The following is a 13,148-nucleotide window of genomic DNA, read 5'->3' on the forward strand; positions in this document are numbered from 1 at the left end:
GGCTCAGGCTTCGGAGGTCAGACCTCAGGGAAAGGACTGGGGTTGGCTGTGTGAAGACAGCCTGAAGTGGACTAATGCACAACAGCTAGTCAGGAGGGAGTCTGGGAAAATGTCTGGACCAGCTGGAGAGGCAAGAGACCACTATTTTGGGGTGCACGAGGAGAGGGGATTCCTGCTCCTTGTGCCCACAGAGGGCAGAGCACCACCTAAATGAGCTCCAGAGACAGGAGTGAGCCGCGGCTATCAGATCGGACCACAGAGACAGGCATGGACCGTTAACGCTGCCACCACTGCCACCAAGAATCCTGTGTGCAAGTGCAGGTCACTACCCACACCCCTGTGGAAGCTTGTGCAGCAAACCATAGCCAGGGTCCCACGATCCAGGGACAACTTCCCCGGTAGAACACACAATGCACCTCAGGCTGTTGCAATGTCATGTCAGCCTCTGGTGCTGCAGGCTCACCCCACATTCTAATTCTGACTACCGTACTCTTCCCTCTCCCTGGCTGGAGTGAGCAGCAGAGCCCTAATCAGCTGCTGCTTGAACCCACTCCTGTCTGGGTGGGGAACAGACACCTGAGGGTGGCCTATATGCAGAGGCAGGGCCAAAACCAAAGTTGAACCCCAGGAGCTGTGTGAACAAAGAAGAGAAAGGGAAATTTCTCCCTGCAGACTCAGGAGCAGTGGATTATATCCCCACAATCAACTTGATAAAACCCTGCATCTGTGGAGTAGCTGAATAGACAACAAATGTTCCCAAAATTGAGGTGGTAGACTTTGGGAACAACTGTAGACTTGGGGTTTGCTTTCTAAGTCTGATTTGTTTTTGGTTTTATGTTTCTCTTAGTTTAGTTTTAAGTGCTTGTTATCACTGGCGGATTTGTTTATTGGTTTGGTTGCTCCCTTCTTTTATTTTAAATTTTTAAAATATTTTTATTTTTATTTTTTTTCCCTTTTTGTGAATGCATGTGTGTATGTATCTTTGTATGATTTGGTCTCTTTAGGTTTGATATCATTTGTCCTAGGGTTCTGTCTGGTATTTTTGTTTTGCTTTGTTTTTCTGTTTTTGTTATTTTTGTTTTTTTGGCTGTTTGTTTTTTATGAGTGTGTGTGTGTGTGTGTGTGTGTGTATGTGTGTGTGTGTGTGTGTGTGTGTGCATGTGGGTACGTTTCTTTGCCTGATTTTGTCTGTTTAGTTTTGCTTTTACCATTTGGTTTGGGGTTCTACCTGTTCGTTTTTTTTTTCCTTCCTTTTCTTCCAAGCTGTGTGGCTGGCATGATTTTGGTGCTCCAGCCAGGTGTTGGGCATGAGCCTCTGAGGTGGGAGAGCCAAGTCCAGGACATTGGACCACCAGACACCTCCCGGCCCCATGTAATATCAATCAGCAAGAGCTCTCCCAGAGACTTTGTCTCAACACTAAGACCCATTCCACCCAACGGTCAGCAAGCTCTGGTGCTGGATGCCCCATGGCAAACAACTTGCAAGACAGGAACAAAACCCCACCAATTAGCAGAGAGGCTGCCTAAAGTCATACTAAGTTGACAGACACCACAAAACACCCCACTGGATGTGGCCCTGCACACCAGAAGAAGAAGATCCATCACCACCAACCAGAACAAATGCACCAGTCCCATCCACCAGGAAGCCTACATAAGCAAATAAACCAATTTCACCCACTGGGGGCAGAAAACAAAAATAATGGGAACTACAAAGCTGAGGAAAAGGAGACCCAAAACACAGCAAGTTAAACAAAATGAGAAGACAGAGAAATATGAAGCAGATGAAGGAGCAAGGCAAAAACCAAGCAGAACAAACAAATGAAGAGGAAATAGGCAGTCTACGTGAAAAACAATTCAGAGTAATGATAGTAAAGATGATTCAAAATATCAGAAATAGAATAGAGAAAATACAAGAAATGTTTAACAAGCACCTAGAAGAACTCAAGAGCAAACAAACAGTGATGAAGAACACAATAAATGAAATGAAAAATAATCTAGAAGGAAGCAATAGCAGAAAAACTGAGGCAGAAGAATGGATAAGTGAGCTGGAAGATAGAATAGTGCCAATACCTGTGGCAGAGCAGAATAAAGAAAAAAGAATGAAAAGACAGTTCTGGAGCAACATTAAATGCAACAAAATTCAAATTATAGGGGTCCCAGTAGAAGAACACAAAAGAAATTGTCTGACAAAATATCTGAAGAGACTATAGTCGAAAACTTCCCTAACATGGGAAAGAAAATAGTCAATCAAGTCTAGGAAGAGCAGAGAGTCCCATACAGGATAAATCCAAGAAACATGGCAAGACACATATTAAGGAAAAAATCAAAAATTAAATACAAACCAAAAATATTAAAAGCAGCAAGGGAAAAGCAAAAAATAACATACAAGGGAATTCTCATAAGCTTAAAAGCTGATCTTTCAGCAGAAATTCTGCAAGCCAGAAGGGAGTGGCAGGACATATTAAAAGTGATGAAAGGGAAAAACCTACAAGCAAGATTACTCTACCCAGCAAGGATCTCATTCAGATTTGATGGCAAAATTAAAACCTTTACAGACTAGCAAAACTTAAGAGAATTCAGCACATTCAAACCAGCTTTACAAAAAATGCTAAAGCAACTTCTCTAGGCAGGAAACACAAAAGAGGGAAAAGACCTACAAAAAAATAATTAAGAAAATGGTAATAGAAACATACATATCGATAATTACCTTAAATGTAAGTGGATTAAATGCTCCAACCAAAGGACACAAAATGGCTGAATGGATACAAAAACAAGACCCGTGTATATGCTGTCTACAAGCAACACACTTCAGACCTAGGTACACATACAGACTGAAAGTGAGGGGATGGAAAAAGATATTCCATGCAAATGGAAATCAAAGGAAATCTGGAGTACCAATACTCATATCAGACAAAACAGACTTTAAAATAAAGTCTATTACATGAGACAAAGAAGGACCCTACATAATGATCAAGGGATCAATACAAGAGAAGATATAACAAGTGTAAATATTGATGCACCCAACATAGGAGTACCTCAATAAATAAGGCAAATGCTAACAGCCATAAAAGGGGAAACCGACAGTAACACAATCATAGTGGGGACTTTAACACCCCACTTTCACCAATGGACAGATAATCCAAAATGAAAATAAATAAGGAAACACAAGCTTTAAATGATACATTAAACAAGATGGAATTAACTGACATTTATAGGACATTCCACCCAAAAACAACAGAATACACATTCTTCTCAAGTGGTCATGGAACATTCTCCAGGATAGGTCATATCTTGGGACACAAATCAAGCCTTGGTAAATTTAAGAAAATTGAAATCATATCAAGTATCTTTTCCAACCACAGTGCTATGATACTAGATATCAATTACACTGAAAATGCTGTAAAAACTACAAACACAGGAAGGCTAAACAATACACTACTAAATAACCAAGAGATCACTGAAGAAATCAAAGAGGAAATCAAAAAATACCTAGAAACAAATGACAATGAAAACACATTGACCCAAAACCTATGGGATGCAGCAAAAGCAGTTTTAAGAGGGAAGTTTACAGCAATACAAACTTACCTCAAGAAAAAAGAAAAATCTCAAATAAACAACCTAACTTTACACCTAATGCAATTAGAGAAAGAAGAAGAACAACAAAAAACGTTAGCAGAAAGAAAGAAATCATATAGATCACATGAGAAATAAATGAAAAGGAAATGAAGGAAACTACTGTTTCAATATAAGCAAATCAATCAATGTGATACACCATATTAACAAATTAAAGGATAAAAATCAAATATCAATAAAACTAAAAGCTGGTTCTTTGAGAAGATAAAATTGACATACCATTAGCCAGACTCATCAAGAAAAAAAGAAAGGACAAGACTCAAAGCAACCGAATTAGAAATGAAAAAGAAGTAACAACTGACACGGTAGAAATAAAAAGGATCATGAGAGACTACTACAAGCAACTATATGCAAATAAAATACACAACCTGGAAGAAATGGAAAAATTCTTAGAAAAGTACAACCTTCAAAGACTGAACTAGGAAGAAATAAAAAACATGAAGAGACTAATCACAAGCACTATAATTGAAATTGTGATTAAAAATCTTCCAGCAAACAAAAGCATAGGGCCAAATGGCTTCACAGGTGAATTCTATCGAATGCTTAGAGAAGAGCTAACACCTATTCTTCTCAAACTCTCCCAAAATATAGCAGAGGGAGGAACACTCCCACACTCATTCAATAGGGCACCATCACCCTGATACCAAAACCGACAAAGATGTCACAAAAAAAGAAAACTACAGGCCAATATCACTGATGAACATAGATGCAAAAATCCACCACAAAATACTAGCAAACAGAATCCAACAGCACATTGAAAGGATCATACACCAGGATCAAGTATGGTTCATCCCAGGAATGCATGGATTCTTCAATATATGCAAACGAATCAGTGTTATACACCATATTAACAAATTGTACAATAAAAACCATGTGATAATCTCAGTAGATGCAGAAAAGGCTTTTGACAAATATCAACACCCATTTATCATAAAAACTCTCCAGAAAGTAAGCATAGAGGGAACCTACCTCAACATAATAAAGCCATATATGACAAATCCAGAGCCAACATTGTTCTCAATGGTGAAAAACTGAAACCATTTCCTCTAAGATCCGGAACAAGACAAGGTTGCCCACTCTCACCACTATTATTCAACATAGGCTTGGAAGTTTTAGGCATGGCAATCAGAGAAGAAAAAGAAATAAAAGGAATCCAAAACGGAAAAGAAGAAGTAAAACTGTCACTGTTTGCAGATGCCATGATACAATACATAGAGCATCCTAAAGATGCTACCACAAAACTACTAGAGCTAATCAATGAATTTGGTAAAGTAGCATGATACAACATTAATGCCCAGAAGTCTCTTGCATTCCTATACACTATGATGAAAAAATTGAAAGAGAAATTGAGGAAACACTCCCATTTACCATAGCATCAAAAGAATAAAATACCTAGGGATAAACCTACCTAAGGAGACAAAAGACCTGTATTCAGAAAACTATGACACTGATGAAAGAAATTAAAGATAATACAAACAGATGGAGAGATATACCATGTTCTTGGATTGGAAGAATCCACATTGTGAAAATGACTGTACAACCCAAAGCAATCTACAGATTCAATGCAATTCTTATCAAACTACCACTGGCATTTTTCACAGAAGTAGAACAAAAAAATTCTCAATTTCTGTGGAAACATAAAAGACCCTGAATAGCCAAAGCAGCCTTGAGAAAGAAAAACGGAGCTAGAGGAATCAGGCTCCCAGACTTCAGACTATACTACAAAGCTATAGTAATCCAGACAGTATACTACTGGCACAAAAACAGAAATATAGATCAAAGGAACAGGATAGAAAGCCACAGATAAACCCATGCACCTATGGTCACCTTATTTTTGATAAAGGAGGCAAGAATATACAGTGGAGAAAAGACAGCCTCTTCAGTAAGTGGCACTGGGAAAACTGGACAGCTACGTGTAAAAGAATGAAATTAGAGCACTCCGCAACACCATACACAAGAATAAACTCAAAATGTATTAAAGACCTATATGTAAGGCCAGACAATATCAAACTCTTAGAGGAAAACATAGGCAGAACACACCATGACATAAAACACAGCAACATCCTTTTTGACCCACCTCCTAGAGAAATGTAAATAACAACAAAAATAAACAAATGGGACCTAATGAAACTTAGAAGCTTTTGCACATCAAAGGAAGACATAAACAAGATGAAAAGACATCCCTCAGAATGTGAGAAAATATTTGCAAATGAAGCAACTGACAAAGGATTAATCTCCAAAATTTACAAGCAGCTCATGCAGCTCAATATCAAAAAAACAAACAACCCAATCCCAAAATGGGCAGAAGAGACATTTCTCCAAAGAAGATATACACATTGCCAGCAAACATATGAAAGAATGCTCAACATCACTAATCATCACAGAAATGAAAATCAAAACTACAATGATGTATCACCTCACACCAGTCAGAATGGCCATGATCAAAAAATCTACAAACAATAAATGCTGGAGAGGGTGTGGAGAAAAGGGAAGCCTCTTGCACTGTTGGTGGGAGTGTGAATTGATACAGCCAGTATGGAGAACAGTATGGAGGTTCCTTAAGAAGCTAAAAATAGAACTACCATATGACCCAGCAATCCTACTACTGGGCATATACCTTGAGAAAACCATAATTCAAAAAGAGACATGTACCACAATGTTCATTGCAGCATTATTTACAACAGCCAGGACATGAAAACAACCTAACTGTCCATCAACAGATGAATGGATAAAGAAGATGAGGCACATATATACAATGGAATATTAGTCAGCCATAAAAATAAGCAAAATTGAATTATTTGTAGTGAGGTGGATGGACCTAGGGTCTGTCATACAGAGTGAAGTATGTCAGAAAGTGAAAAACAAATACTGTGTTCTAACGCATATATATGGAATCTAAAGAAAAAATGATTCTAATGAACCTAGGGGCAGGACAGGAATAAAGATGCAGACATAGAGAATGGACTTGATGATATGCGGTGGGGAAGGTTCAGCTGGGACGAAGTGAGAGTGTAGCATTGACATATATACTCTACCAACAGCAAAATAGATAGCTAGTGGGAAGCAGCTGCATAGCACAGGGAGATTGGCTCAGTGCTTTGTGACCACCTAGAGGGGTGGGATAGGGAGGGTGGGAGGGAGGCTCAAGAAGGAGGTGATATGGTGATATATGTATACATATAGCTGATTCACTTTGTTATACAGCAGAAACTAACACACCATTGTAAAGCAATTATACTCCAATAAAGATGTTTAAGAAAATAAATATGTAAGTAGGAATAGCTGGTAAATTCTCTATAAGAAGGGTAATGAGAGGAGACTGGCCCTGAAAATAGTAAAACACACAGTGGCAAAAAAATTCTGGCACTGGATCATAAAAAGTGATAGGTCGGGGGGGGATAGAAGAAGATGGCGGAAGAGTAAGGCACGGAGATCACCTTCCTCCCCACAGATACATCAGAAATACATCTACACGTGGAACTGCTCCTATAGAACACCGATTGAACACTGGCAGAAGACCTCAGACCTCCTAAAAGGCAAGAAACTCCCCACATACCTGGGTAGGGCAAAAGAAAAATGAAAAACCAGAGACAAAGAATAGGGACAGGACCTGCACCAGTGGGAGGGAGCTGTGAAGGAGGAAAGGTCTCTACATACTAGGAAGACCCTTCGTGGGCAGAGACGGGGGGCCAGCAGGGGGAAGCTTCGGAGCCGTGGAGGAGAGCGCAGCAACATGGGTGCAGAGGGCAGAGCGGAGAGATTCCCGCACAGAGGATCGGTGCCGACCAGCACTCACCAGCCCGAGATGCTTGTCTGCTCACCCGCTGGGGCGGGCGGTGGCTGGGAGCTGAGGCTCGGGCTTCGGTCAGATCACAGGCAGAGGACTGGGGTTGGCTGCGTGAACACAGCCTGAACGGGTTAGTGCACCACAGCTAGCCTGGAGAGAGTCCGGGAAAAGTCTGGAGCTGCCAAAGAGACAAAAGACTTTTTCTTGCCTCTTTGTTTCCTGGTGCGTGAGGAGAGGGGATTAAGAGCGCTGCTTAAAGGAGCTCCAGAGAGGGGCGTGAGCCGCGGCTATCAGCGCGGACCCCAGAGACGGACATGAGACGCTAAGGCTGCTGCTGCACCACCAAAAAGCCTGTGTGCGAGCACAGGTCACTCTCCACACCAACCCTCCCGGGATCCTGTGCAGCCCGCCAACGCCAGGGTCCCGTGATCCAGGGACAACTTCCCCGGGAGAACGTACGGCGCACCTCAGGCTGCTGCAACGTCACGCCGGCCTCTGCCGCTGCAGGCTCGCCTCGCACTCTGTACCCCTCCCTCCCCTGGCCTGAGGGAGCCAGAGCCCCCGAATCAGCTTCACCTTTAACCCCGTCCTGTCTGAGCAAAGAACAGACACCCTCAGGCGACCTACTCGCAGAGGCGGGTCCAAATCCAAAGCTGAACCCGCAGAGCTGTGCGAACAAAGAAGAGAAAGGGAAATATCTCCCAGCAGCCTCAGAAGCAGCGGATTAAAGCTCCACAATCAACCTGATGTATCCTGCAACTGTGGAATACCTGAATAGACAACAAATCATCCCAAATTGAGGAGGTGGACTTTGGGAACAAGATATATTATTTTTTTCCCTTTTCCTCTTTTTGTGAGTGTGTATGTGTATGCTTCTGTGTGAGATTTTGTCTGTATAGCTTTGTTTTCACCATTTGTCCTAGAGTTCTGTCCATCCATTTTTTTTATTTTTGTTTTTACTTAAAAAAATTGTTTTTTTCTTAATAATTATTTTTTATTTTAAAAACTTTATTTTATTTTATTTTATCCTCTTTCTTTCTATTTTTTCTCCCTTTTATTCTGAGCTGCATGGATGAAAGACTCTTGGTGCTCCAGCCAGGCATCAGGGCTGTGCCTCTGAGGTGGGAGAGCCAACATCAGAACACTGGTCCACAAGAGACCTCCCAGCTCCACGTAATACCAAACAGCGAAAATCTCCCAGAGATCTCCATCTCAACACCAAGACCCAGCTTCACTCAACGACCAGCAAGCTACAGTGCTGGACACCGTATGCCAAACAACTAGCAAGACAGGAACACAGCCCCATCCATTAGCAGAGAGGTTGCCTAAAATCATAATAAGGCCACAGACACCCCAAAACACACCACCAGACGTGGACCTGCCCACCAGAAAGGCAAGATCCAGCCTCATCCACCAGAACACAGGTACTAGTTCCCTCCACCAGGAAGCCTACACAACCCACTGAACCAATCTTAGCCACTGGGGACAGATACCAAAAACAACAGGAACTATGAACCTGCAGCCTGCAAAAACGAGACCCCAAACACAGTAAGATAAGCAAAATGAGACGACAGAAAAACACACAGCAGATGAAGGAGCAAGGTAAAAACACACCAGATCTAACAAATGAAGAGAAAATAGGCAGTCTACCTGAAAAAGAATTCAGAAAAATGATAGTAAAGATGATCCAAAATCTTGGAAATAGAATAGACAAAAATGCAAGAAATATTTAACAAGGACCTAGAAGAACTAAAGAGTAAACAAGCAACGATGAACAACACAATAAATGAAATTAAAAATATTCTAGAATGGATCAATAGCAGAATAACTGAGGCAGAAGAATGGAAAAATGTCCTGAAAGATAAAACAGTGGAAATAACTACTGAAGAGCCGAATAAAGGAAAAAGAATGAAAAGAATCGAGGACAGTCTCAGAGACATCTGGGACAACATTAAACGCACCAACATTCGAATTATAGGGGTCCGAGAAGAAGAAGAGAAAAAGAAAGGGACTGAGAAAATATTTGAAGAGATTATAGTTGAAAACTTCCGTAATATGGGAAAGGAAATAGTTAATCAAGTGCTGGAAAAAGAGAGAGTCCCATACAGAATAAATCCAAGGAGAAACATGCCAAGACACATATTAATCAAACTATCAAAAATTAAATATAAAGAAAACATATTAAAAACAGCAAGGGAAAAACAACAAATTACACACGAGGTAATCCCCATAAGGTTAACAGCTGATCTTTCAGCAGAAACTCTGCAAGCCAGAAGGGAGTGGCAGGACATATTTAAAGTGATGAAGGAGAAAACCTTACAACCAAGATTACTCTACCCAGCAAAGATGTCATTCAGATTTGATGGAGAAATTAACAGCTTTACAGAAAGGCAAAAGCTAAGAGAATTCAGCACCACCAAACCACCTTTACAACAAATGCTAAAGGAACTTCTCTAGGCAAGAAACACAAGAGAAGGAAAACACCTACCATAACACACCCAAAACATTTAAGAAAATGGGAATAGGAACATACATATCGATAATTACCTTAAATGTAAATGGATTAAATGCTCCCACCAAAAGACACAGACTGGATGAATGGATACAAAAACAATACCCGGATATATGCTGTCTACAAGAGACCCACTTCAGACCTAGGGACACATACAGACTGAAAATCAGGGGATAGAAAAATATATTCCATGCAAATGGAAATCAAAAGAAAGCTGGAGTAGCAGTTCTCATATCAGATAAAATAGACTTCAAAATAAAAACTATTACAAGAGACAAAGGAGGACACTACATAATGATCAAGGGATCGATCCAAGAAGAAGATATAATAATTGTAAATATTTATGCACCCAACATAGGAGCACCTCAATACATAAGGCAAACACTAATGGCCATAAAAGGGGAAATCAACAGTAACACAATAATAGTGGGGGACTTTAAAATCTCACTTACACCAATGGACAGATCATCCAAAATGAGAATAAATAAGGAAACACAAGCTTTAAATGACACATTAAACAAGATGGACTTCTTTGATATTTATAGGACATTCCATCCAAAAACAACAGAATACACATTTTTCTCAAGTGCTCATGGAACATTCTCCAGGATAGATCATATCTTGGGTCACAAATCAAGCCTTGGTAAATTTAAGAAAATTGAAATCATATCAAGAATCTTTTCTGACCACAACACTATGAGACTAGGTATCAATTAAAGGAAAAGATCTGTAAAAAATACAAACACATGGAGGCTAAACAATACACTAATTAATAACGAAGTGATCACTGAAGAAATCAAAGGGAAAATCAAAAAATACCTAGAAACAAATGACAATGGAGACACGATGACCCAAAACCTATGGGATGCAGCAAAAGCACTTCTAAGAGGGAAGTTTATAGCCATACAATCCTACCTCAAGAAACAGGAAACATCTCAAATAAACAACCTAACCTTACACCTAAAGCAATTAGAGAAAGAAAAACAAAAAAAACCAAAAGTTAACAGAAGGAAAGAAATCATAAAGATCAGATCAGAAATAAATGAAAAAGAAATGAAGGAAACGATAGCAAAGATGAAGAAAACTAAAAGCTGGTACGTTGAGAAGATAAACAAAATTGATAAACCATTAGCCAGACCCATCAAGAAAAAAAGGGAGAAAATTCAAATCAATAGAATTAGAAATGAAAAAACGGAAGTAACAACTGACACTGCAGAAATACAAACGATCATGAGAGATTACTACAAGCAACTTTATGCTAATAAAATGGACAACCTGGAAGAAATGGACAAATTCTTAGAAATGCACAACCTGCCGAGACTGAACCAGGAAGAAATAGAAAATATGAACAGACCAAACACAAGCACTGAAATTGAAACTGTGATTAAAAACCTTCCAACAAACAAAAGCCCAGGACCAGATGGCTTCCCAGGCGAATTCTATCAAACATTTAGAGAAGAGCTAACACCTATCGTTCTCAAACTCTTCCAAAATTTTGCAGAGGGAGGAACACTCCCAAACTCATTCTACGAGGCCACCATCACCCTGATACCAAAACCAGACAAAGATGTCACAAAGAAAGAAAACTACAGGCCAATATCACTGATGAACATAGATGCAAAAATCCTCAACAAAATACTAGCAAACAGAGTCTAACAGCACATTAAAAGGATCATACACCCTGATCAAGTGGGGTTTATTACAGGAATGCAAGGATTCTTCAATATACACAAATCAATCAACGTGATACACCATATTAACAAATTGAAGGAGAAAATCCTTATGATCATCTCAATAGATGCAGAGAAAGCTTTCGACAAAATTCAACACACATTTATGATAAAAGTCCTGCAGAAAGTGGTCATAGAAGGAACTTTCCCCAACATAATAAAGGCCATATATGACAAACCCACAGCCGACATCATCCTCAATGGTGAAAAAGTGAAACCATTTCCACTAAGATCAGGAACAAGACAAGGTTGCCCACTCTCACCACTATTATTCAACATAGTTTTGGAAGTTTTAGCCACAGCAATCAGAGAAGAAAAAGAAATAAAAGGAATCCAATTCGGAAAAGAAGAAGTAAAGCTGTCACTGTTTGCAGACGACATGATATTATACACAGAGAATCCTAAAGATGCTACCAGAAAACTACTAGAGCTTATCAATGAATTTGGTAAAGTAGCAGGATACAAAATTAAAGCACAGAAATCTCTTGCATTCCTATACACTAATGATGAAAAATCTGAAAGAGAAATTAAGTAAACACTCCCATTTACCATTGCAACAAAAAGAATAAAATATCTAGGAATAAACCTACCTAAGGAGACAAAAGACCTGTATGCAGAAAAGTATATGACACTGATGAAAGAAATTAAAGATGATACAAATAGTTGGAGAGATATACCATGCTCTTGGATTGGAAGAATCAACATTGTGAAAAGGACTATACTACCCAAAGCAATCTACAGATTCAATGCAATCCCTATCAAACTACCACTGGCATTTTTCACAGAACTAGAACAAACAATTTCACAATTTGTATGGAAACACAAAAGACCCCGAATAGCCAAAGCAATCTCAAGAACGAAAAAAGGAGCAGGAGGAATCAGGCTCCCTGACTTCAGACTATATTACAAAGCTACAGTAATCAAGACAGTATGGTACTGGCACAAAAACAGAAATATAGATCAATGGAATAGGATAGAAAGCCCAGAGATAAACCCATGCACATATGGTCACCTTATCTTTGATAAAGGAGGCAAGCATACACAGTGGAGAAAAGACAGCTTCTTCAATAAGTGGTGCTGGGATAACTGGACAGATACATGTAAAAGTATGAAATTAGAACACTCCCTAACACCATACACAAAAATAAACTCAAAATGGATTAAAGACCTAAATGTAAGGCCAGACACTATCAAACTCTTAGAGGAAAACATAGGTATAATACTCTATGACATAAATCACAGCAGGATCCTTTTTGACCCAGCTCCTAGAGAAAGGGAAATAAAAACAAAAATAAACAAATGGGGCCTAATGAAACTTAAAACCTTTTGCACAGCAACGGAAACCATAAACAAGACCAAAATACAACCCTCAAAATGGGAGAATATATTTGCTAATGAAGCAACTGACAAAGGTTTAATGTCCAAAATTTACAAGCAGCTCATGCAGCTCAATAACAAAAAAACAAACAACCCTATCCAAAAATGG

At 39.5% G+C, this 13,148-nt stretch overlaps 1 protein-coding gene across 9 annotated transcripts in view; it reads right to left on the reverse strand.

Annotated features, from left to right (window-relative positions):
- ARHGEF9 (Cdc42 guanine nucleotide exchange factor 9) overlaps positions 1–13,148 on the reverse strand; it is a 231,232-nt gene that overhangs the window by 85,356 nt on the left and 132,728 nt on the right. The gene's annotated exons all lie outside the window — the stretch shown is intronic.

This window comes from Balaenoptera borealis, assembly GCF_965194805.1.
Source record: "Balaenoptera borealis genome assembly, chromosome: X".
Classification (NCBI taxonomy): domain Eukaryota; kingdom Metazoa; phylum Chordata; class Mammalia; order Artiodactyla; family Balaenopteridae; genus Balaenoptera; species Balaenoptera borealis.